The sequence below is a fragment of the Ptiloglossa arizonensis genome, chromosome 6 (genome assembly GCF_051014685.1).
Source record: "Ptiloglossa arizonensis isolate GNS036 chromosome 6, iyPtiAriz1_principal, whole genome shotgun sequence".
NCBI lineage: Eukaryota > Metazoa > Arthropoda > Insecta > Hymenoptera > Colletidae > Ptiloglossa > Ptiloglossa arizonensis.
In genome coordinates this window covers 16718856-16745458 of record NC_135053.1, presented here as the reverse complement: position 1 = coordinate 16745458, position 26603 = coordinate 16718856, and the positions used below count along the sequence as shown (strand labels likewise).

General features: G+C 42.8%; 1 protein-coding gene across 5 annotated transcripts in view; it reads right to left on the bottom strand.

The window, feature by feature from the left end:
- Positions 1-26603, bottom strand: part of LOC143148497 (serine/threonine-protein phosphatase 4 regulatory subunit 1) — a 261332-nt gene that overhangs the window by 75173 nt on the left and 159556 nt on the right. The gene's annotated exons all lie outside the window — the stretch shown is intronic.

Here is a 26603-nt window from a genome sequence, read left to right as displayed (position 1 = left end):
CTCGTCCCGGTTGGAACTCCAACGATCGGTGGTGCGAGGGAAAACGAAACAGAAGCGGCTACGAACGTCGCTCTTCCTTCGAAGCGCGTCGGGCTTCTGCGTCGCGCGAGTCCCGGGCTGCGTGCAAGCGACGAACTTCTCTCCACGGGGTCAACGGAACACCACCGGAAGTCGTCGGTGCCCAGGGTCGTCGCCGATTCTCAAATTGGTGGCCGCTTGTGCTTGCCGCTGCTGCTGCTGCTGCTGCCGCCTTTCCCTTCCCTCACACCCCATCTAACTCGCTCCCTATCTCTCTCTTTCTCACTCTCACCGCATCTCGGTTCGTTCTCCTTCACCGATGCGCGCGCCCGTGCCTCCTTGTCTCTCATACGGGGCTCCTCTCGCTCCCTCCTTCTTTTCTCCGTGACGCGAGCCGAGCCGTTGCCACTCGGCGGCCCGTTCTCTCTGTAAACAGGCCACGTAATCCCCTACACCCACTTTTTCCTCCCGTCTAAATCTGTCTCATCGAAATGCGTCCGACGACGAACGGAAACCCCCGGCCGTTAATTTGTCTCTCCTTCTTCCCCCGTGGCCGGGCCGTAATTCGGCCTCCGTTTCTCCGCGGGAACGACGAAAATTTCGGAACGAGAATCTCTCGCCGTGGGGTCGGGGGGCTCGCGACGACTTCGGGTGAACGGCACACGGAGAGAGCGAGACGGAGGCAGAGACAGAGAGACACGAGGTCGAGACTCGCGGAAAGGGGAGCGTCGAGACGACCGAGGGAGAGACTCCGTGTGTCTCCCTCCCCCCCTCGACGAGTGAATTTCGAGAAGCCACGCGCGCGCGCGCGCGCACCACAGAGAGAGAGAGAGAGAGAGAGCTCGCGCGTTCGCGTTGCGAGAGACCGAAGAGCGCGGCTGGTGAATGACTCGGTCGTGTGGTCGTGGCGTCTTTGTGCGCGCGCGAGAGTGCGCGTACGAACCCGGTTGCGTGCGTAGGGTGTCGTCGGTGACGTCACTGGTGGAACACACGCGCTCCGTGCGCGAGCACACACGAGCACCCGACACGGCGCAAGTCGCGTGTGACGTTCGCTTGTATCTTTTGTGCGTGGCCACGATAGAGAGCGTGCGCGCGCACGGGAGACGGAGAGAGAGAGACAGAGGGGGGGGGGGGGAGAAAGGGAGCCTGCGCGGTGGTGTGCTACGCGTTCCAGCCGTACGCACACGCTAATGTCGCGCGAAGCAGAGCGAGAGAGAAGCGACGAACGATCGCGGCTCGCGCGGGACGAAGACCGAGCGAACGCCGCGGCCATGTGTACGACCGGAAGTATGAGTATCCGGCCAGACTCGTGTGGGCTTCCCTACGCGCCACGGTACTCTCCTTTCCTCCCTGGGCTGTCCCTGCCGTTCCCTCCTTTCTTTCGCTCGCTTAGCCCCGCTTTGTGTACTTGATGGAAGAAATATAGCGAGGTCGTAAAAACCCGTAGGGAGCGAAGAAGACGGCGCGGTGTGCCCTTGAGCGCGGGGTGTCAACGGTTCGAGAACGAACGCGGCGCAACCTTTTTCGGGCGCTAGGTACTTCTTCCAGACCGCGCCAGTGTTTCGGACATTATTCTAGACGAATTTCGAACCAGTCAACCCCTCGTGTACCCGCCACGGACTGGATCCTTTCACGGCCCGGGATACGTACGTTCGTATGGACTTATCCGACTTCTCGTAAGGCGGACGCGACTACAGGGTGGACCGAGGCTGATAAACGATTGAAACGAACGTTTTCAATTTTATATTGTTTTTATACCTTTTAGATTATTTTACCGTAACGTGTTTACGTAATCCACTTTAAAATCCTTGCGTATGACGGAATATTATTATTAAAAAATTTTCCTCTTCGACGTTCCGTTATTGTTTTACCACCGTACAGAAAGTGATCCGATTCACCCAGACCTGCCCTACAACCTACATTTTTTTCCACCACTGCGATCGAACGCGCGTGAGAGTACACGTGAGCGAGGATCCACACGGCGTGGCGTTAACTTCTAGAATACCGCGGAGCGCGTTCAAACAGTGGATCCGTTGCGCAAAAATCACCCCTGACGTGGTAAATATCGACAAATAGTACGTAAATTGTTATACTCTGCGAGAACCTTACATTTTCACCGTACGAAACCGTGTGCGTTTATTTCTGTTCAAATACGAAACCACTCTGCAATAAAAACACGAAACGAACACCTAACCCCGAAAACTCGTCCAGCACGGCCCTGTTGCCAACTGACAGCTTTTCGGCCGGGAAAATACATTCGATGGCTGGTACCCGGACCGGAGTATCGCTTAACAAACCACTCGGGTGTGCCTCAAGTACCTCGCTATATTCCTTCCGCCAACTATACCTACGCCTCGTACGGTTCTCTCTCTCTTTCTATCCTCTCCTCGCGCCGACCCTCTTCGTACTTGTCCGCGCTCTTTTATCGACGTAGTAACGGATACGAAGAACGTCACAAACGTTGTAAACTCGCGTTTACAAACACGCGACGATAAAACTAAAAAATACAAACGAACCATCGAGTAACGAACCTCCAAACGAACAAATTCACCGTAACGAACCAGTTTCGAAACTCGAAATATTTTCGGATCGTTTCCCCCGATTATCCTCTGTCATGGTATCCGGATCACGGTGAGAAAAGAAAATTCAAAAAAAAAAAAATTTTTCCAAACTTAACGGCGAAACTCGAGTTTCGCTTGTTCACGCTCGAGCGTCGTTCGTACACATCGCTAGGCGGGCCGTCAATGACGATGGTCGAGGCGGGATCGGACCAGTCGGCGCGCCACGGGAGGAAACGAGACACCGCGGCCCGTATACGCGAACCGCACCACGGTGGTTCAGGGTGAATCGATCGTCGGCGTGGCAGCACGGCACCTCGCGTCTACGTAGGCGGTGGCACTTTCTTCCAGGAAGCCGGCGATCGCCCGTGGAAATACACGAATTCGGTGGGGCGTAGTAGCCCGTGAAATCGAGCAGCGGGGTGGCCCCCGATACGAAACACCGTTGCCTCACGATCAACGAGAATCGCGTACGAAACTCGCGTCAACTATCTCCGCCCACCGATGGGCGACCATAGACTGCTACATGTCCGGTAATAACTGTCGTTTGAATTGTTTCGATTAAACAACGGAATAATGCATGACCACCGAGAAACGGAACGATTTTAACGGTGCAACTTGGACTTCGATTTCGCGCGACGATGCAAAGGCGTAGCACGTTTGCAAAGCACGTTTGTTCGGGTTTGAAAATGAATATTGGACATTGAACGTGTACAAAATATGCAAAATACACAAGCAGAGAATGCGAGAGTTTTTTTTTTTTAGGTTTCAGACGCAATATTTTGTTCGACTTCGCCGAATCGAATATGTTTGGTTCTACGACTTTGGTTCGTCTTTGAGGTAGTTGCACGAGTTGCTCTAAAGAGATCTGCAAGATCTCTTGAGACTTTTATGGGTTTTCGGGGACTCGAATTTTTCTTCGCGGAGGTGTAATGTGAGCTTGTGCGTTTAGGTAAAATTGTGCAAGAGTGAAAATATTACAGGTACTTAAATTGAGTTGAGTAAGTGACCAGTTATTTCGAGTTGAAGTTTCTGGTAGTGGTAGACACCAGAATGTAGATCTATGTTTTTGATGATATCTTTTTAAGTGTCTAAGTTAGGTTCAGGATCCTTTATAATCATTCTCGACGATTCGAACGCGACAGGACCAACCACTCCGGTAATGGTAGATCTATAGTGATCTCTGACCAATAGAATTACAAACGAAAGCTTCTAGACCCAGGAGTGCTACGTGCGGAACATTAGACTTGTGCACATCGAACACGGAGTCTTATAACCCTTGTAAACTGCCTAAGTCTAGAAGGTGCAAGATCCTCTATAGTCGTTCTTGACGATTTGAACGCAAGAGGATCAACTACTCTTGCAATGGTGGATACCAGAGAGTAGATAGCGATCTCTGATCAATAGAGTTGCAAACGAAAGCTTCCAAACCCACAAGGTACATTGAACATAAAGTTTTGTGCTTTGAAAATGAGGCCATGCAACTGCCCAAGTCTAAACTCACCTAGGTGCAAGATCCTCTAATCGTTCTTGAGGATTCGAACGCAAGAGGATCAACTACTCTTGCAATGCCAGATACCAGAGGGTAGAACATAACAGTAGATCTATAGTGATCTCTGATTAATAGAGTTGCAAACGAAAGCTTCCAAACCCACGAGTATCATGCTCAGAATATGTCACCCAATGTGCACTGTACATAGGGTCTTGTGCTTCGAAAATGACCTCTCACAACTGCCCAAGTCTAGAATCCTGAAATGCAAAGTTGTCTATAGTTATTTTCGAGGATTCGAACTCAAGAGGATCAACTACTTTTGCAATGGTGGATACCAGAGAATAGATCTATAGTGATCTTTGATCAATAGAGTTGCAAACGAAAGCTTCCAAACCCACGAGTACCATGCTCAGAATATAACACCCAACGTACATTAAACATAGAGTCTTGTGCTTCGAAAATGACCTCTTACAACTGCCCAAGTCTAGAATCACCTAGATGCAAGATCCTCCATAATCGTTCTCGACGATTCGAACCCAAAAGGTCCACCAAACACTGCCAAAACCACTTCTGACGAAGAACACGACAGTAATAGCTACAATTCGTCTTCTCGATTGGAAGACCTTCACCGAACGAGAGAAACCCTTCCGCGAGATACGATGTCCTCAGCGCGAAAACGATCGAGACACGAGGGGCGACGCGTTCGATGACGTCCGAACGATTAATCCTCCGCGTCGTGGACGCGTGGGAAAACGTCGTAGGAAGTTCCAGGAAAGCACGACCGAGGGAAGAGGTCACACCCGCCGTGACAGGACGGCTGGAGGGCCGAGGAAAAATGTATTCCAATATTCGATCGCATAGATAAATAAATACATACTTGAGTCGGCGGCCGAGACCCACCCCACCCACCCCCTCGTCTGCGTTCCTCCTCGGCCCGGTCTCGCGCGCCGGTCGTCCGGTCGTGGCAGCGATCTAGAATCCCCATTCAAGAATCTAATTTATATTGAAGAATTCCAAGTAGAAAGAGCGAGAGAGAGAAAGACAGACGGACAGATAGACAGACAGATAGAGAGAGAGAAGCTGCCACGACGAGGCGTCGATCTTTGAGGCGCCGCCGTTTAAGATGCATTATGCCGGCGGGCGGCCGACAATGGCTTATGGCGGTGGAACACACCAAGAGACAGAGACAGAAAGAGAGAGAGATGGACTGAGAGAGGACATACGCGAGCCCGCCAACGAGGAACGAGGACAGAGAGGCGACATAGGGAGAACCAGGGGAGAAAAGACGACGCGGAGGACCCTGCCGTGGTAGCGATGGCGAGAGCCAAGCGAAGGGCAGAGAGACGAACTGTAGTGGTATGGGTGTTGGAAGGGATGGTCGGTTCCCGACGGGCGGAGGAACGCCGGAGAAAATTGAACGAAGGGGGGAGAAGAGGCTAGACGAAGGGCGGTGCGCGGTGGTTTTCGAGGGCGGACGGAACTGGTCCCAGACCCAATATGATAATCGAGTATGGAGAACGACGCGAACGTGGCACCTTGTAGGAGACTCCGGTGTGGCCGTTGCGGCCTCCCACTGTCGGACCACCTCGAGAACGCGTCCCGACTTTGTACGTGAAAACATCAAAGGTCTTCCCCTCGGTCCCCTACCATCCCTGTTGGCTCTTCCTCGTCACGACGCGCTTCCTTTGGTCGCTCCGTTTGCTCTTGTTTCATTATGTTTCGTCGACCTGGCCGTGTACACGCTCGTTGCTGCCTCGCGAACACGAAACCGACTAGTCTCGCTTGCTCGCGCGCGCGCAGTCGCCTCTAGGTTTGTTTCTCCGCAGTTTCCTGCCCCGTGTTATCGCGCGAGACCTCCAACGGGTAATTTTAAACCCGCGGGAGATTCGACGCTTCTCCCTCGGCCGAGAGATACCGCGACTCTCGGGTAAACAGCGAGATTTCGGTGAGTTGTACCGTGAGTGCCCGCTTTGGTGTACAACCGGCTCGCCACGTGGCTTGTTATAGCTACGAATCGGTTACAGCGATATGGGATGGAACCGGAGCGATGGAGAGGGAACCTGGTATCTTCGGTGATTTTAAGGATTTAAAATTTTTAATTTCAGATTTTAAGATTTTAAGATTTTAAGGATTTAAATTTCCCTGTTTATCCGGAAAGGTGATTTCTGCGACCGAAGTGAAAGAAACAAAGATACGGGAAACTTTTCCTGAGTTTCACGCGATGAAATTGAGACTTCTCCAAGGAGGGTAGTTTTTCGTTCTTGATTACTTTTTGAGGGTGATACTTTACGTGGAAAGAGAGAGGTGACGCGACAAAGAGAGAAACGGATGCTGTATTCTATGTTTATGGAGCTTTCGCTCTAGTTGAAACTTGGTGGGGAAATTTTGTGTTACTTGAAAGCGTACTTGTAACATAGAAGAAACCCGAGAGAACACTAAAGCGAGCAAACGTTTGAACTGTAAAACGAGCAAACGTTTGAACTGTAAAACGAGCAAAAATTTGAACTGTAAAACGAGCAAAAGTTTGAACTCCAAAGCGGGCAAAATTTTGACTCTAAAACGGGCAACCGTTTAAATTGTAAAACGAGAACAAATTTGGACTTCAAAACGGGCAAAAATTTGGACTCTAAACTAGGCAATTGTTTGAACTGTAAAACGAGCAAAAGTTCGTACTCCAAAGCGGGCAAAATTTGGACTCTAAAAGCAAGCAAACGTTTGAACTTTAAAGCGGGCAAAATTTGTACTCTAAAGCGGGCAAACGTTTGAACTGTAAAACGATCAAAAGTTTGGACTCCAAAGCGGGTAAAATTTGGACTGTAAAAGCAAGCAAACGTTTGAATTGTAAAACGATCAAAATTTTGGACTCCAAAGCGGGCAAAATTTAGACTCTAAAAGCAGGCAAACGTTTGAACTGTAAAACGATCAAAATTTTGGACTCCAAAGCGGGAAAAATTTAGACTCTAAAGCGGGCAAACGTTCCACCCGTAAAACGATCAAAAGTTCGAACTCCAAAGCGGGCAAAAGTTCGAACTCCAAATCGAGTAAACATTCAACCATTAAAACGAGCAAAATTTCGAACTCCAAAGCGGGGTGAAACGTTCTTTTCCAAAGCGGGGTGAAACGTTCTTTTCCAAAGTGGGGTGAAACGTTCTTTTCCAAAGCGTGAAAAAATCCGATCTCTGAAACTCGCAGATTTCCTCTCCGAAGCGTGTAAAAAACATCTTAAACCGAAGCTCACAGAGCTCGATTCCCCCCGTGTTGATCATCGATCGACGCGATTCGTGTCGTTCCTTCCCGCGTTCGTCGTCGAACGTAGCCATAGTGAACGACGAACTCTCCTCTCGTCTCCTCCACGGGGACAATTTATATCCGCCAGATGCGTCCTCGCGTTTCCACCGTGCGATAGTGTCGCGTTGTTGTGCAAACCCGGACGACCATCGACGACTCTCTCTCTCTCTCTCTCTCTCTCTCTCTCTCTCTCTCTCTCTCTCTCTCTCTCTCTCTCTCTCTCTCTCTCTCTCTCTCTTGCTCGCTCTGCTCTCTCGCCTCCTACAATTGCTCAATGGCGCGTTGAGTAATCGCGGCGTTTTACTCGTCATCGCAGCCAACACGGACGGCAGGCAATAATCGCGGTGGCGTTCTACCTGTTACGTCTCCACCTCCCTCGGTTCTTGTACACTCGTTCGTTCGTCCCAGCGCCGCTCGTACGTCTCTCGTCGTTCGTCGAACTTGTCGGGGGGCGAACCGCTCCGTTTCCGTTCTTCGTTCCGCATTCTCGAATCCACGGGACGGTGGATCGCGTATGGTATTGTAATTTCCACGAGAGGAGACGGTTCCCTCGGTTTTGCTCGTGATCGCGACCGGTTCCCTTTGTAGCGTCTCGCGAGGGAATTTCGAATCAGCTCCGGCGTGCGCCGAATGCGATTCGTCGCGGTCCCCCTCCGCCCTTCGAAGGTTAATGCAGTTACCACTGTCGGTTCGCCGCGTTAAGGGATCCCTCGAGAGTGTACGCGAGGAGACGCGGAAGGTGTCCATCGTAGTTTCAAGGGAGTTCGAACGTACAGGGGACGAAAGGGTTGCTCCGATTTGACGTATTTTTATTACCAAGTAGGGATGGAACGCGAACGTTGTTCGTGTTGTCGACAGTTACTATAATTATCGGTAGGGATGGGACACGTTGTACGTGGTATCGACAGTTGCTATAATTATTTATGGAAATGGAACGCGTTGTTCGTGTTGTCGACAGTTACCTGCTGGTTTAATTACTTCTCTTGTATTTTCTGATCCTTACTGATTCGACGTCTTGCAGGAGCTGTATTTTCAGGGTTTTTTTTTTTTTTTAGTTTGCTGAGTGCACAAGTGTGGTTCATTTTTAGAACTTTTAACTGTTTGTAGCTTGTTGGAATCTTGGTCAGTAGGTGTGAACAATTGCGTGAATAAACGAGAGGGGAAAATATGAATTGGATAGTATTATTGGATAGTAGATATTGTATTAGTAACTGATAATTTTTGTCTTCGATCGCTTTTTTTGATTTTCTGATACTTGAAAATTAAACGTGTTCCATGAGCTATATTCTTCGCTGTTTTTCGATTTGGTATAGATACCACTGTAAGAGAGTCGAGAGTCGAGAGTCTGAGAAACTTGTCGAGTGACAAGGCCATTGAAAGACAAAGAAAGAAAACTCCATTTTGTCCAATAGTGATGAACACGTTGTTCGTAAATAAACCACGAAAGAAACTAGATACTGTTCTAAGAATAGCCACTCTCGTACGGTTGCGTGGATCTTCGTTTAGTTTTCCCTACTTCCCATCGCTCTCTACAAACACGAAACGTCCTACGAATTTCTATTAACAATAATTTTCCGAATTTCTATTAACATTTTCCGAATTTCTACTAACATTAATTTTCCGAATTTTTACCGACATTAGTATTTCGAATTTCTACTCACATTAATTTTCCAAATTTCTCCTAACATTGGTTTTCTGAATTTCTATTAACATTAATTTTTCAAATTCCTAGTAATACTAGTTTTCCAAATTTCTAGTATTATTAGTTTTCCAATTTCTACCGACATTAATTTTCCAAATTTCCACTAACATTAATTTTCCAAATTTCTAGTATTATTAGTTTTCCAAATTTCTACCAACATTAGTTTTCCAAATTTCTACTGACATTAATTTCCAAAATTTCTACTAACATTAATTTCCAAAATTTCTACTAACATTACTTTTCCGAATTTCTATTAACTAATGTTAATAATTAATTTTCCAAATTCCTAGTAATACTAGTTTTCCAAATTTCTACTAACAAATTTTCCAAATTCCTAGCAGTACTAATTTCCCAAATTTCTCCTAACATTATTTTTCAAAATTTCAACCAACATTAATTTCCCAAATTTCAATAAATATTAATCTCCAAAATTCCCACACCCATTAATTTTCCAAATTTCAACCGCCAACAGTCCAAAAATTCTCGACGAAAGATTAATCTTCGAACATCGGTCTAAAATTAACCAATCACTTAATTTCGCAAAAAAAAAAAACCACCTTGGAAAATCCACCTGACCCGCGAAAAGTCACCGAACTCGAATCTTCGATCGTTGTCCGCGTTCCTCTCGTTTTCCCCGTGGCCGGATCTCCACGAGCCACGATCGGACACCTGACGACGCGCGTGTTGCGCGCGTCGACTAATTTTTGGAATTCCTCACGGCGAGAATTAGTGACGGTATCGGTCGGCGTCGTAGCGGTCTCCTCCTCGTAAAGGCTTGAAATATGGAGTAGCGTCGAACCGCGTCGAGGACGGAAGGCATTAAGTGGGCAGCGGAGCGCCGGGGCCGAGTGAAAAGGTGCTATAAATTTCCCCCAATAATTGCCCTTATCGCGACGCTAACAAGTGGTCGCCTATCTACGTCCGCGGGAAGCGAATGTCTTTCTTCGTTAACGTGTAATTCGTTTATCGGTCAATCGGCCCGCGGCGACAACAATAACGGTGAGCGCGTCGGAGCGATGAAGGTAACCGGCGGACGACATGAACCCTGCGCGATGATACGCAGGACAGAGCCCCCCCCCCCCCTCCCCGCCCCTACTTTACACCACGCCCCCCACCACCGCCGGCCCGATAGCGGTGTGTTTGCTCGCGAGGTTAGCGCCACCGCTTTATCATATCGTCTCGACACCATCGGTCCGCCCTACCTGCTCTCTTCCCCCACTCCTTCCACTCTACCCCCACTCTAGCGCCGATCGCGCGGTCGGGAGGCACTGTCGTCGTCCTCGAACGGAAAATCGTTTCGGCTTCTTGGCGACACGAGGAGGCTCCTACTACCCAGATAAAAAAAAAAAGAAGAGGAACGACGATAAATCTAATCGTACCGGAAAACTATGGGAACGATCTCGAACCACGGTTGAAACTGGATCGTTCTTTTCAGCCCGGATGCGAACCGATATCCCCTGTACGTTGTTTTGGAATTCGTTTGGCTTGATTTCGTATAGTAGAGTTTTGCTTTCACGGTGTGCAGGGTATTGTTGTTTATCCGGTAGATGGTTTAATTAGTGAAGACACTTTGAAGTTATCGAAGTAAGGCGAAGTATTACGGACGAGAATTAAATGGAGTGTTGCAACGATAGTTTTGTAGAGGAAAATTATTGTATTAATAACTTCTTACAAGTGTTTGAGAATTTTTACAACGAAGGAAATTTTGTTGAAAGAATTGGAAAAACACACAGAGATTGGGTAATTACAGACGGGGAAGGTTGGTTGAATATTGACAAATTTATATTTGTTTTATTGTAAACAAACTATAGAACAGTTACAAAGTAAGACGTTGTTACCAGTTAAGTGTATTTTCAATTTAATTCTCGACGAGACTTTAAACGAGCAATACTTTGAAAGTGTGTGTAATAATTTGTTCGTCCACTGTACGTGATCATAGCGTTGTTCGAAGACGATAAATAATGTTACGTCTCATGGTGGGTAAAGGTTACTTTCGAACGGTTTGAGGACGGAAATGAACGAAATACGATCGAGGAGAGTTTGAAAGTTTGAATAACTGGTTCGAGTGGATTCTACGAGTTGTTCCTTTACATTCCAAGTAAGGCCGTAGACCTCGTGGCTAAGGACGAAGATTTAAATAACGCGCGAACAAAAGAGAAGCCACGAGAAAGGTACACCGCTTTCGCGGCGGAAGTAAGAAAAAAAAAAAAAAAAAAAAAAAAGAAATTATATACATGGGAGCGAGCAATATCCGTTCGTCGCGGATCGTGTGACTAGGTGTGAATGACAAACCTCTAGAGCAGCGATCGAGCGAGCGTTTGGGGCTAGAGTATCGGTTGCTAGCGAAATTCCTGTGAGTACGAGTTACAGGGTGCTAGGTATACGCGTGGGGGCGTCTGAGTGTGAGATTTGAAGAGAGCTGTGACGGGAGATCGAACGAGTTTATGAGAGTTCAATATATCGGAGAAAAATAGAGAAAGAGAGAGAGAGAGAGAGAGAGAGAGAGAGAGAGAGAGAGAGAGAGAGAGAGAGAGAGAGAGAGAGAGAGAGAGAGAGAGAGAGAGAGAGAGAGAGAGAGAGAGAGAGAGAGAGGGAGAGAAATTTATACTGATGGTTTGGTGTATTTTACATGGTTATTGTCCAAATATAGAAAAATACTCGAGATAGTTCAAGTGCTCGTCCTATAAGCTGTGATCGTGATAAAAAAGGCCTCTAGAAGGTCTCTATGTAGTCCTCTGTGGCTATAATAGTTTCGTACTCGTCTTACAAACTTCTTTGGAAAAATTCTTTGGAAGAAAAATTTCTCTAAAAGAAAGTGCTGTGAATGTCCTCTGTTTAGTCTTCTGCAGCTATGATTAATACTCTATGCTCATCCTATAAGCTGTAGAATATAGAAAAAACTCTCTATGAGAAAGTTTTCTAAAAGAATGTTCTCTAAAACAAAATTCTCTAAAAAAAGTTTCCTAAAAACAGTTCTCTAAAAAAAATTTACTAAAAAAATTTCTCTAAAAAAAGTTCTCTAGAAATTCTCTATTTAGTATTCTGTAGCTATAATAATCCATGTTCATCCTACAAACTGTAATCGTAATAAAAAATTCTCTAAAAGAAAGTTCTCTAAAAACAGTCTTCCACAAAAAAAGTTCTCTAAAACAAAAATTCTCTAAAGAAAAGTTCTCTAAAAATAGTCTTCTACAAAAAAAGTTCTCTAAAACAAAAATTCTCTAAAGAAAAGTTCTCTAAAAATAGTCTTCTACAAAAAAAGTCCTCTAACACAAAAATTCTCTAAAGAAAAGTTCTCTAATAAACAGCCTTCTAAAAGGAATGTTCTCTAAAATAATATTCTCTAAAAAAATTTCTCTAAAGAAAAGTTTTCTAAAATAGTCCTCTAAAAGAAATTCTCTAAAGGAATGTTCTCTAAAAAAATTTCCCTAAAGAAAGGTGCTCTAAAAATGCTCTATTCAGTCTTCCGTAACTATAATAATTCATGCTCATCCCGTAAACTATAATCGTAATAAAAAATTCTCTAGGAGAAAGTTCTCTAAAAAAAGTCTTCTACAAAAAAAGTTCTCTGAAACAAAAATTCTCAAACGAAAACTTCCCTAAAAAGAAAGTTCTCTAAAATAAAATCCTCTAAAAGAAATTCTCTAAAGGAATATTCTCTCTAAAAAAGTCCTCTAAAAGAAATTCTCTAAAAGAATATTCTCTAGAATAAAATTCTCTAAAAACAAGTTCTCAAAAAATTTCTCTAAAAAGAAGTTCTCTAAAATAAAATCCTCTAAAAGAAATTCTCTAAAGGAATATTCTCTCTAAAAAAGTCCTCTAAAAGAAATTCTCTAAAAGAATATTCTCTAGAATAAAATTCTCTAAAAAAAAGTACTCTCAAAAAATGTCTCTAAAAAGAAGTTCTCTAAAATAAAATCCTCTAAAAGAAATTCTCTAAAGGAATATTCTCTCTAAAAAAGTCCTCTAAAAGAAATTCTCTAAAAGAATATTCTCTAGAATAAAATTCTCTAAAAAAAAAGTTCTCTCAAAAAATTTCTCTAAAAAGAAGTTCTTTAAAAAAATTTCTCCAAAGAAAACTCCTCTAAAAATTCTCTATTCAGTCCTCTCTAGAGCTTCGATAGTTCCACACTCGTTCCACGAGCAAACCTAACGTCCCTCCGCGATATTGAAACACACCGTAGGAACGCGATCGCCGGTACGTTGTTCGCGACGAGTTAACTCGTCTCGTTCGACGCGGGCGCCTCTCTGTTTCCAAAACGAGCGTTTAATTCATCCGTGCCGGTTCAACGAGACGCGTCGCAACGTTTCGTAACGTTTTCGGGAAACGAGATTCCATTATCGTCCGTGAACGTCGACCCGCGGAGGTGTTTGCTTTAGCGAGCGGTATATCAGCGGCATAAATTAAATACGGGGGATCGGGTCCGAGAACACGCGTCGGCCGTGTCGGGGCCCCAAAGAGAACGAAAAATTCCCATTCTCGAGCCACACGTCTCCTTTTCCAACCCTCTCGGTGCCAAAACCATAGCCTCCTTCTCGAAAAACCAAGATCGGTTTCAAGAGTCGCGTCGTAACTGAACGAAATGTTCCGAGAAGCATTCAAATCTCCACGGTCCAGTTTCTTTTCCTTTCTCTTCGGTCTCTCGTCGATCTGATGGCAATTGTTCCGGAGAAACAGCGACGGAAAAAAACAAAATTGTTTATAAATTGAATCAGAGAAATTAGAGGTAAGAATTACAAGAATAAAAAACACAGTTAAAAATCGACGAGAGATCGAAATAGTAACAGAGAGAGTTTCTCGAGAAAAGATACCGAAAAGGAAATAATATCGTAAAGATTTAGAATATTTGTAACAATCGTGGGTGGAATTTAGAAACCATCCAAGCTTTGCAATAATATCGTCTATGTGACGAATGTCTACTAGTATATGCCAATATGACCTTTTTTTAGAGAACTCTTTTTTTAAGGAACTTGTCTTTAGAGAATTTTTGTTTTGGAGAACTTTTTTTTGTAAAAGTCTATTTTTAAAGAACTTTCTTCTAGAGAATTTTTTATTGCGATTACAGTTTGTAGGATGAACATGGATTGTTATAGCTACAGAATACTAAATAGAGAATTTTCAGAGAACTTTTTTTAGGGGAACTTTTTTTAGAGAATTTTGTTTTAGAGAACATTTTTTTAGAAAACTTTCTCACAAAAATTTTTTTCTATATCCTACAGCTTATAGGATGAGCATGGAGTATTAATAATAGCTGCAGAAGACTAAACAGAGAACTTTCACAGCACTTTCTTTCAGAGAAGTGTTTTTCCCAAAGAATTTTTCATTACGATTACTATTATCCAATGTGACTATTTTCAAGTCCAATATAAAAATTCTTCAATTTTTAAACGGTTATTTCAATCACACTCGAGCTTACCAAAAAATTTACCTTCATTTTCAAAAGGTACAGTATCTCGATCACACTAAAGCTTACAAAGAAAATATCCATTCATCTCGTCACCATGGTTAAATTTCATCTCTTTTAGAAATTTTCCATCGATGTTTCATTATTTTTACTAACCCACATCATGATTCGTCCAAGAGACGCGTATTTGGGGTGCAAGAAGAGTATGATCGAGTTTACGCATCCCGCGAGGTTAGGATACTGAAGAAGAAGAAGACGAAGAAGAAGGAGGAGAAAACACGAAGGAATGGAGGGGTGGGGGAATGGAATGCACCTTTGAGAATCCGTCTACGGTCTCTCTACCTACTCTTACGTATGCACCGGTGGAGGATCGAGGAGAACCGGAGCGAGAGAAGGAGAACGAAACACCAAGTTGGAGAACCTGTCCTCGTTGGTCCCGGGCCCGTTTCTCCTCTTTCTTCAACTTCTTCCCGGTGCACAACAAACAGACGCCGCCTCGTAATTTGTTTTCATACGTTCGCGGCATTTGCCAGTCTACGCCTCTTTCTCCACCTTCGGGGGGGCTTTCGTTCTTTTTTCGTTTTCGGATTCCTTTGGTTTCTCACCTGCGACGGTGGCGCGCGAGCCCAGCCACGAAACTCACCACCGTAAACCGAGTTCCACCACGAAACGATAACATATTCTTCTCCCTTCGAGTTTCTATTCAATGGTGGTTCGAGGGGGTGGGAGGAACGACGAAACGATTGAAATCAGACGTTGGAGGTGGGTGGTAACCGACTAACCGCGAGTATTGTTTACTATTACCTTGAATTTACAGCGCCGATTTGGAGATTGTGTTTTGCATCGATATTGTTTTGAATCGTGTTAAATTACTCGGGGTTGTTCAAAGGCTCGTTTAAGGAGCTTGTAGTAGAAGAAATTTTCTAGGGGAAGTTCTGAAGAAAGAGTTCTCTGAAAAAGCCCTGAACCTTCTGAATTTTCTGAAAAGAGTTCTTTGAAAAAATTCTTCTGAATTTTCTGAAAAGAGTTCTTTGAAAAAATTCTTCTGAATTTTCTGAAAAGAGTTCTTTGAAAAAATTCTTCTGAATTTTCTGAAAAAAAAAAAGAGTTCTCTAAACAAGCCCTTCTGAATTTTCTGAATATGTCCTTCTGAATCTTCTGGAAGAAGAATTCTCTGAAGAAATCCTTCTGAATCTTCTGAAAAGAAAAAGTTCTCTGAAAAAGCCCTTCTGAACTTTCTGAATCTTCTGAAAAAAAGAGTTCTCTGGAAAAGTCCTTCTAAATCTTCTGAAAAAAGAGTTCTCTGAATAAGCCCTTCTGAACCTTCTGAATCTTCTGAAAAAAAAAGAATTCTCTGAAAAAGTCCTTCTGAATCTTCTAAATCTTCTGAATCTTTTGAAAAAAGAAAAGAGTACTCTGAAAAAGCCCCGAACCTTTTGAAAATGTCCTTCTGAAACTTTTGAAGAGCTCTCTGAAAAAATCCTTCTGAATTTTCTGAAAAGATTTCTCTGAACAAGCCCTTCTGAAAATGCCCTTCTGAATCTTCTGAAAAATGAGTTCTCTGAAACAACCCTTCTGAATCTTCTGAATCTTCTGAAAAAGAGTTCTCTGGAAAAGTTCCTCTGAATCTTCTGAGAAAAGAGTTCTCTGAACAAGCCCTTCTGAACCTTCTGAACCTTCTGAATCTTCTGAAAAAAAAAGAGTTCTCTAAAAAAAAGCCCTTCTGAATCTTCTGAAAAAAGATTTCTCCGAAAAAGTCCTCTAAATTCCACTGTTCCTTTATTTGGACCTCTGGTGTTTCAAATTATCCTTATTGTTCGAATATATGAAATTACTAAACATAGTTCGAAAATATTCGAAAACGTTCTACGAAGACACTCGAGCACTTTTGAAAATAAGAGGGTATTCCCCCACACTTGAAAAATTTGACATTAAGCAATATTTACTTAATCGAGATAATTTTTATTCAATTTTAGATTTATTCATCGAGATAATTTTTCTTAAATTTTAGTTTTATTCATCGAGATAATTTTTATTCAATTTTAGATTTATTCATCGAGATAATTTTTCTTAAATTTTAGTTTTATTCATCGAGATAATTTTTATTCAATTTTAGATTTATTCATCGAGATAATTTTTATTCAATTTTAGTTTTATTCATCCAGATAATTTTTATTCAATTTTAGATTTATTCATCGAGATAATTTTTATTCAATTTTAGTTTTATTCATCCAGATAATTTTTATTCAATTTTAGTTTTATTCATCCAGATAATTTTTATTCAATTTTAGATTTATTCATCGAGATAATTTTTATTCAATTTTAGATTTATTCATCGAGCTAAATTTTTATTCAATTTTAGATTTATTCATCCAGATAATTTTTATTCAATTTTTATTCGTTTTATCAACGACCAGTACATCCTGCGAGGCATTCCATCGATGTTTGTATTTTTTTCTAGGATAGAAACACTCGAACTCTCGATGCTAATCAGTCGACAGGTAGTGGTGGAAGCTACGAAGAATGCCTACGAGCGATGTGTTCTCAACGCGTCTTTTTCCCCGTAAGTTAACTGGTAAGCGAAACGAGAGAAATTTTCCTCCGAAAAAATTCGAAATCCATTCAGAGACACTCGTTTCCAGCTCTCCGGTAGACTTTTCGTCATCGTCTCGAATCCACGAGGGAGGCTCGCGTCCCAGCGAGGACCTGAAGGGTCGTTCTATGCGAGAAGAATGCGCGTAGAACGACCCAACGAGCGAGACCTTTCGAAAAAATCTAAATTCCATTCAGAAGCACTCTTTCCAGCTCTCCGGTAGACTTTTTGTCATCGTTTCCCATCCAGGGGAGAAGTTCGCGTCTCAATGAGGGCCAACGAGGATTTTACGCGAATTAACCCTTTACGCTCGATTCATTCTTTTACACGGGAAACTGAAATCCTCCAAGAGACCTTCTGTATCAAAAGTAAGAATAATTCGTAGAATTAATTTCGATCTTGTATGTTCGTGCCAGGATTTTATAAAGGGTTTGTTTCACCCAGAGGGGTACGAAAGTTTTCTTTTTTCCCCGGAAATTAGAAAAATTCCGGTGCACGGGTCGGCGGCAGAGAGTCGCCTCTCGAGTGCAAATGGTTAAAGAGAGAAATACGCGCCATCCGTCTCAAGGAGTGAAATCTTTTCTTGAAAATTTTGGAATGCTTGCGAAAGCACTCTTTCGATCACTTGGGTGCGATTTTTCTGTCCATAAGTAGCCCTTTCGTAGTAGTACTCGAAACGAGGGAAAGTTTTTTCGGAAAAATTCGAAAACCGTTTAAAAGCACTCTTTTTATCTTTCTGGTAGGATCTTTCCAATCATAAGTAACCTTCCCGTGATATTACTCGAAATAAGTGAAATCCTTCCCGAAAAGTTTCTAAATTCTATCGAAAGCACTCTTTTTATCTTTCGGTGCGAAATGAGTGCAATCATTCCCTGAAAACATTCAAAAACCATTCAAAAGCACTCTTTTTACTTCTTTGGTGCGAAATGAGTGCAAACTTCCCTGAAAAAATTCGAAAACCATTCAAAAGCACTCTATCCACCTCTCAAGTGCGAAACGAGTGCAAACTTTCCTGGAAAAATTCGAAAACCATCCAAAAGCACTCTACACACCTCTCAGGTGCAAAACCAGTGCAATCTTCCCTGAAAAAAATTCGAAAATCATTCAAAAGCACTCTTTTCAGCCATAAGTAACCTTTCCGTGACTTCGCTCGAAATGAGTGGGTGTCCTTCCAGAAAAAAAAATCAAAAACCATTCAAAAGAACTCTTTCCATCCATAAGTAACCTTTCCACGAAACGATTTCGCTCGAAACGAGTGGAAATCGAAAACCATTGGAAAGAGCACTCTATTCACCTCTCAAGTGCGAAACGAGTGCAATCTTCCTGAAAAAAAAATCAAAAACCATTCAAATGCACTCTTTCCATCCATACCTCGAAACGAGTGGAAATCCATCCAGAGAGAAAAAAAAGGAAAACCAAAAACCATCGAAAAGAGCACTCTATCCACCTCTCAAGTGCGAAACGAGTGCAATCTTTCCAGAAAAAATTCGCAAACCATTCAAATACACTCTTTCTATTCATAGCTCGAAACGAGTGGAAATCCATCCGGAGGAAAAAAAAGAGAACCAAAAACCATCAAAAAGAGCACTCTAAACCACCTCTATCTGGCGTGTGGTGATCGCCATCGGTCCCGAGTACGAAACGAGTGCAATCTTCCCGAAAAAAAATCAAAAACCATTCAAATGCACTCTTTCCATCCATACCTGGAAACGAGTGAAAATCCATCCAGAGCAAAAAAAGAAAAAGAAAAAGAAAACCAAAAACCATCGAAAAGAGCACTCTATCCACTTCTCAAGTGCGAAACGAGTGCAATCTTTCCTGAAAAAATTCGAAAACCATTCAACAGCACTCTTTCCATCCATAAGTAACCTTTCCACGATTTCGCTCGAAACGAGTGGAAATCAAAAACCATTGGAAAGAGCACTCTATCCACCTCTCAAGTGCGAAACGAGTGCAATCTTCCCGGAAAAAATCAAAAACCATTCAAAAACACTCTTTCCATCCATACCTCGAAACGAGTGGAAATCCATCCAGAGAGAAAAAAAAGGAAAACCAAAAACCATCGAAAAGAGCACTCTATCCACCTCTCAAGTGCGAAACGAGTGCAATCTTTCCAGAAAAAATTCGCAAACCATTCAAAAGCACTCTTTCCATCCATACCTCGAAACGAGTGAAAATCCATCCAGAGCAAAAAAAGAAAAAGAAAACCAAAAACCATCGAAAAGAGTACTCTATCCACCTCTCAAGTGCGAAACGAGTGCAACCTTCCTGAAAAAAAAATCAAACACCATTCAAAAGCACTCTTTCGATCCATACCTCGAAACGAGTGGAAATCCATCCGGAGCAAAAAAAGAAAAAGAAAAAGAAAACCAAAAACCATCGAAAAGAGCACTCTATCCACCTCTCAAGTGCAAAACGAGTGTAATCTTCCCGGAAAAAAATTCGAAAACCATTCAAAAGCACTCTTTCCATCCATACCTCGAAACGAGTGAAAATCCATCCAGAGCAAAAAAAGAAAAAGAAAACCAAAAACCATCGAAAAGAGCACTCCATCTACTTCTCAAGTGCAAAACGAGTGCAATCTTCCCGGAAAAAATCAAAAACCATTCAAAAACACTCTTTCCATCCATACCTCGAAACGAGTGGAAATCCATCCGGAGCAAAACAAAAAAAAAAAAGAAAAGAAAACCAAAAACCATCGAAAAAGAGCACTCTAAACCACCTCTATCTGGCGTACAATGATCGCCATCGGTCCCGAGTCCGCAGGGTGAGTTCGCGTCTCGTCGCGTCTGGTCGCGGCGCACCGAGGATCGTTCTAGACGAATTAAAGAGAGGAATGCGCGCGCCACCCGTCCCATCCGACTGCGTTTATCGAAGATGATTGGAAATTAATTCAATAGTCCCCGGAGAGTCACCGTAGCGCTCTCGGTCCGTCGTCCTCCTCCTCGTCATACTCCTCCTCGTCGTCGTTCTCCTCGTCGTCGTTCTCCTCGTCCACGTTTCCCTTCATCGCGGGGCGACCATTTAAGGGCCGTCCTAAGTGACGTACGCACACCCTCGCTCGGTTAACACGCAAGCGTACGCATGCGTGTACCGCGCGGACCGGCCGGGGCGTGCATGCGTTCGAATGTCGCGGCTGGCAACCACCCTAGTCGCCTCTTACGTCGAGACGAAGACGCCCTTTGCCACGCAATTTCGTTTGCCCGGGCCCCTACTCCGCTAGGTAAATCGAATTAAGTGGCAGACTCGGGGTATTGGCGGCAACGAAATCAACATTTAGGAGAGGAGTCTCGAGTGCCGCCTCGCTGCCGTCTCTCGAAACCGAGTCGTACCAACGCTAGCTAAGCGAAACCCACTCGTTGCGCCAGCGATTATTTAAACCGTCCCGGGGTTACCGGATAACGGGCTGTGTTTAAACGCTCCTCGCCGAACCTCGAGTGTGTTTATTTATTCGTCGAATCGTCGTTGATCTTCGACGACCACTGAAAATCGGATAACAGGGCTTTTTATCGATCTTTCGGGAATCTAGAATATCGGATTCTTCGAGGGGTGTTTTGCACCATTTTTTAAGGCAGTCGTGAAAATTTTGCGCTCGAATGAGTGAAGTATTTTGGGAATATGAGTTAATTCGAATTTGGACATTATTTTGCACGTAATGGGTTGATCGAGACTTGTTTTTGCAATTTTAGGGCACAGTGGGAGAGAAACGATGTAGTAAGTGTAATGAAGGATGTAGTAATTACGAAGTGAGTCGATTAGGATCAAGTTCCATTTTTTGAAAGGATGGAAAGATATTTTACGAAGTAAGTTAATTCGGATTTGTGTTACAGATTTTTTGAACGAAAGTGTAAGAAAGAATGTTCTATCAAGTAAGTTAAAATCTACCCCTGATTAAGATCTAACATCATTTTTTGAAAAAATGGTGAAAGAAGAAGAATGTTCTATGAAGTGAGTTAAAAGCTACCTTATTTTTTAAAGAAAGTGGAAGAGAAACAATATTCTACGAAGACACCGCACTTTTTTAATGGAAGTGAAAGAGAAATAATATTCTACGAAGTAAGTAAAAACCTACTCCATTTTTGAAAGAAAATGAAAGAGGAATAATATTCTACGAAGTTAAGACATCACGTTTCTTTAATGAAAGCAAAATAGAAACAATATTCTACGAAGTGAGTTAATTCGAATTTACCCCCATTTTCTTGCAAGAAGGTGTAAGAGAAAGAATGTTTCACGAAGCATGTTAAGACCTACGATATTTTTCTAACGAAAGTAAAATAGAAACAATATTCTACGAAGTAAGTCAATCCAGACCTACTCTATTCTGTAAATAAAAGTGGAATAGAAATAGTATTCAACGAAACAAGTTGACTTAGATCCAGAAACAATGTTCTAAGAAAGAAGTTAATCCAGATCTACGGCCATTTTGTAAAGTAAAGTGGAATAGAAACTATACCGAACGAAACAAATTGACCCAGACCTACTCCCATATTATAGAACAAAGTGGAATGGAAACTATACTCTACGAAATAATTTAATCTTTTGCTATAAAAAATGTAACAACAGAAACTCTCACTGACCGTGAAAATTATTTAATACTCTGTACATTCATTTATTCTACTCAAAGTTTACGTATAGAACGTCTACTAAAGATTCTCCACTCCGTATTAGAATCAATTGTAAACTTAATGGTCTACAAATTAAAAAAAAACCATTTCAACGATGTTCAGGAACGAATAGACCGTGTTCTACGAGGGTCGAGTTTAAACATTCATTTGTTCTACTCAAAGTTTACGTATAGAATATCTACTAAAGATTCTCCACTCCATATTAGAATCGATTGTAAACTTAATGGTTCTTTAAATTAAAAAAAAAAAAAAAAAAAAAAAAAACATTTCAACGTTGTTCAGGAACGAATAGACCGTGTTCTACGAGGGTCGAGTCCATACATTCACTTATTCTATTCAAAGTTTACGTACAGATCTACGAAAGATTCTCCACACCCTACTAAAATCGATTGTAAACTTAATGGTCTGCAAATAAAAAAAAAAACTATTTCAACAGTATTCAGGTACGAATCGACCGTGTTCTACGAGGGTCGAGTCTATTACATTCACTTATTCTACTCAAAGTTGACTCACAGTACATCTACTACAGATTCTTCACTCCCTATTAGAATCAATTGTAAACTTAATAATCTACAAATTAAAAAAAAAAGAAAAAAAATTAAAAAGAACTATTTCAACTGTGTTCAGAAACAAATCAACAGTGTTCTACGAGGCTCGAGTCTATTATATTCATTTATTTTACTCAAAGTTTACGTACAAAACATCTACTAAAGATTCTCCACTCCCTACCAGAATCAATGGTAAACTGAATAATCCACAAATTAAAAAAAAAAAAAAAAAAGAAAGAAAATTAAAAAGAACTATTTCAACTGTGTTCAGGTACGAATCAACAGTGTTCTACGAGGCTCGAGTCTATACATTTATTCACTCAATTGATAGTTTACTCACAGAACATCTACTAAAGATTCTCCACTCCCTACCAGAATCAATGGTAAACTGAATAATCCACAAATTAAAAAAAAAAAAAAAAAAAAGAAAAAAAATTAAAAAGAACTATTTCAACGATGTTCAGGTACGAAACAACTGTGTTCTACAAGATTCGAGCGATACGATCCTCGATCCTCGATCCTGGTCGATCCGTCGATTTTCGGCGACTCGTCGCGAAATCGAATCGGCTCTCCTCGAGAGGGACTCGAGGTAGAAGGGTAATGAGAAAGGAAGACGATAAGTGCCGATGGTAGGCGATAAGAGCGAAAGAGAAACAGAGAGAGAGACCAAGGGCTGGTGGATGCGCGCGCTCCAGCGCGAGACAGAGAAGGGAGAAGGGACAGAAAGATCTTTGGTTAGAGAGAAGCACTACAGCGGCGCCCCGGGGCCATCCATCATCTCAATAATTGCTTCCCTTCCCATCGTATAATTCCTATAGAACCCTCCCCCGTCCCCCCCGCGAGCTCCTCGGCCTATGGTCTCTCGTTCGTTCCCTTCACCCTTGTCCCTCCCTCGCGTATCCCTTCGCCCTGTGGTAACGCCCGGGAGGAATATCGCACCCATTGCTCTCTCGCACTCATCGATCTGTCCCTTTTTCACCGTCTTGCTCTTTTTCCACTCCCCTATTTGCGGGGTGGGGGGCACAGAAGGACCCCCGAGCTTCCACGAACCGAGAGACCTCCCGAATTTCCCGCCCGATTTTTTTTTCCACGATCCAAAGAGGGGGGAAGTCGAACCCCAACTCCGAAAGGAGTCGCGAGTGTCAGTCTCGAAGAACGTTGGTTTCTCATCGATGGAAATCGCATTTAGGTGAACGTGGCTCTGCAAAGTTGGCGAGAAACACTCTCGAGGACCGATAACGATGATTTTACTACCCAGTGGACGTACTTGGATCGATAGAGGAAGTATGGATGGATTGTAATAGTATGTTCGAGGAATAGCACGTGTCTGAGGAAAATCGATGATCGAGAGAGAGAAATGAGAGAACATCGAACGATAGGTGTAGAATGGAAACAGTTTCGAGGTTTTTGGAAAATATTCTATGGAATTTTTAGTAAATTTCTTTGTGAAAGTAATTGAGGAAGTCATTCTGACTGGTTGGTGTATCTGGAGTTAACGTTGACTCTTCAAGGGAAGTATCTTTATTATTTGTACTTTGAATTTAATCCTCTGGTGAACGGAAATACAGAAAAAAGGAGATTGATGAAAAATTGTTCAATTTAGAATAATTCTAAAATCTAAAATAATTCTATTATTTAAGATTGTCGAACCGACCGTGAACAATTTCATAAAGTTCGGAACGTATTAGTGGATAGCTCCATTAAACGAGGTTCAATTCGAACGAAACTTGAACGAAAGTGTCGGCGCGAGTATCGCGACGAAGCGATGGTAACGAGAGTTCGCGAGCGACTGAGGGGGTGCGAGACGCGAGTGTTTCGAAGCGCGAAAGTCGAGTGTCGTTCCGAGCGGGGCGATCGTACGTCACCGGGAAATACCATGCTGTCAAAATCGTTTCTACCCCGTGGGGCGTACGTAGGTACGTACGTACGCGTCGAAGCTACGAGAAAATCATACGTTTCGGGTGAACGACCGTGTCGCGTGGGTGGAACGACGTAATTTCGCAGCGTTTACGCGTTTGCCCGTAAACCGAGGCGACCCTTCGTTTCGATCTCTTTCCCCCACTCTACGAGCACCCACAACCTCGCTATACCGATTTCCGTATTTTTCTCGCTCACATGCGCGTACTATTGTGGTACACTCTCTCTATCTATCTATCTATGTATCTATCTATGTATCTATCTATGTATTTATCTATGTATCTGTCCATCTATCTATCTATCTATGTATGTAATTATCTATGTATGTATTTATTTATTTATCTATCTATCTATGTATCTATATATCTATCTATCTATTTTTTTATCTATCAATTTATATATCTATCTATCTATTTTTTTATCTATCAATTTATATATCTATCTATCTATTTTTTTATCTATCAATTTATATATCTATCTATCTATTTTTTTATCTATCAATTTATATATCTATCTATCTATTTTTTTATCTATCAATTTATATATCTTTGGCGGCTCTATATTTGAAGATGTATGAAGAAGGAAAACGGAAATAGGAGTGGGGATAGCGTTTCATCCCGGGCCTGCTAGTGGACTCGTCAGTAAGGCATCCTAGCAGGCCCTGCCTTATACGGCGGGACATTGGAAGATCGGTAAGAGATCGTATATATACCGATCGGAGCAGGTACGGGAACTTGCGGGAAACGGTTGGTGGTGAGTTTCCCTCTGGTGGCAAGCGTGGGTAGCGCCGCCACATATCTATCTATCTATTTTTTTATCTATCAATTTATATATCTATCTATCTCTTTTTTTATCTATCAATTTATATATCTATCTATCTATCTATTTTTTTATCTATCAATTTATATATCTATCTATTTATTTTCTTATCTATCAATTTATATATCTATCTATCTCTCTAGCTATCTATCTATTTATCTCTCTCTCTCTTTCTTGGATGAATCTCGTTTTTATTCGTGTGTGTGTGTGTATTTTTTTTAAAGGATTTTTGAAACGATCGAGGAACAGGAAACGAAGAAGGGTTAGGAGACGTCCACTCTCGCGTGACGAGCGTTCTGGGCGCGTTCGCACCGCTGTGGTTCCTTTATCAATAGACTTCTTATCGCGCGTGCCGCGCGACGTTTCTTTCTCACGCTTGTCGCGGCCGCGTACCGAGCACCGTTAACCGCTGTTTGAGATGGGACCGAGCGGAACGCACGTCCACGCGGAGGAAACTTCGAGAGAAATGCCCTCGATCGAGAAAACTTGATCGATGACTCTTCTCAGGAAATATCGATCGATGAAGCTTCTAGCTCGGGGAAGCTTCTCGGAGAAGACTCGCGATCGGTGAACTTCTCGCCAAGGGAAGTTTCTCGAGAAATTTTCACCATCGAGGAAACTTCGCGATCTGGAGAACTTCTCGCGAAAGGAAGCTTCTCGAGGAATTTTCACGATCGAGGAGACTTCGTGATCGATGGAGTTTATCGAGAAAGTTTCTCGATGTAGAAAACTTCTCGCGTAAGAAATTTCTCGAGGAATCATCACGATAAAGAAAAATTCTCGTGAAGTCTTCTCGATCGTGGAAACTCGTGATCGATGAAATTTTTGGAAGAATTCTCTCGATTGAGGAAATTTCGTGATGGATGAAACTTTTCGCGTATGAATATTTCTCGAGAAATCGTCTCGATCGAGGAAACTTCGTGATCGATGAAACTTTTCGAGGAATTCTCTCAATCGAGGAAACTTCGTGATCGATGAAACTCTTCGAGAAATCCTCCCGATCGAGGAAACTTCGTGATCGATAGAGCTTCTGAAGAAATTTTCTCAATCTAGGAAACTTCTCGCGTAAGAATATTTCTCGAGAAATCGCCTCGATCGAGGAAAAATCGTGATCGATGAAGCTTCACGAGAAATCCTCTCCATCGAAGAAAATTCACTGAAAAATTCCCTCGATCTAAGAAGCTTCTCGCTCGAGAAAGCCACTAGCTGGAAAAACCCTCTCGATCGAAGAAATTCCTGACCAAAGGAAGCCGGTCACTCGAAGAAGCTTTTCACTCGAGGAGTTGGTCACTCGAGGAAGCTTCTCGCTTAAGAAAGCTTCTCATTCGAGGCAACTTCCGATCGTAGAAAGCTTCTCGATCGTAGAAACTACTCCATACCGTTTATTTCCCTCCAAAAAAATTCCAAAAGCCCCAAAAAAATTCTCCATCCTCCTCCGATTGTACAAACCCCGTAAATTCCAAGAAAAATTTTCACGAGCAACGTCCCGCGCCAAAACCGAGATCCAAGAGATCCAAGCGATTAGAGCAACGATCCACGCTATCCTACATCGACGCGTACCCGTTAGTACACCCGAGGGGCCCGTACACCTAACGCTTCCGCGAACAGAACGTATCCGGTCGTCGTTCTCGGGGCCAA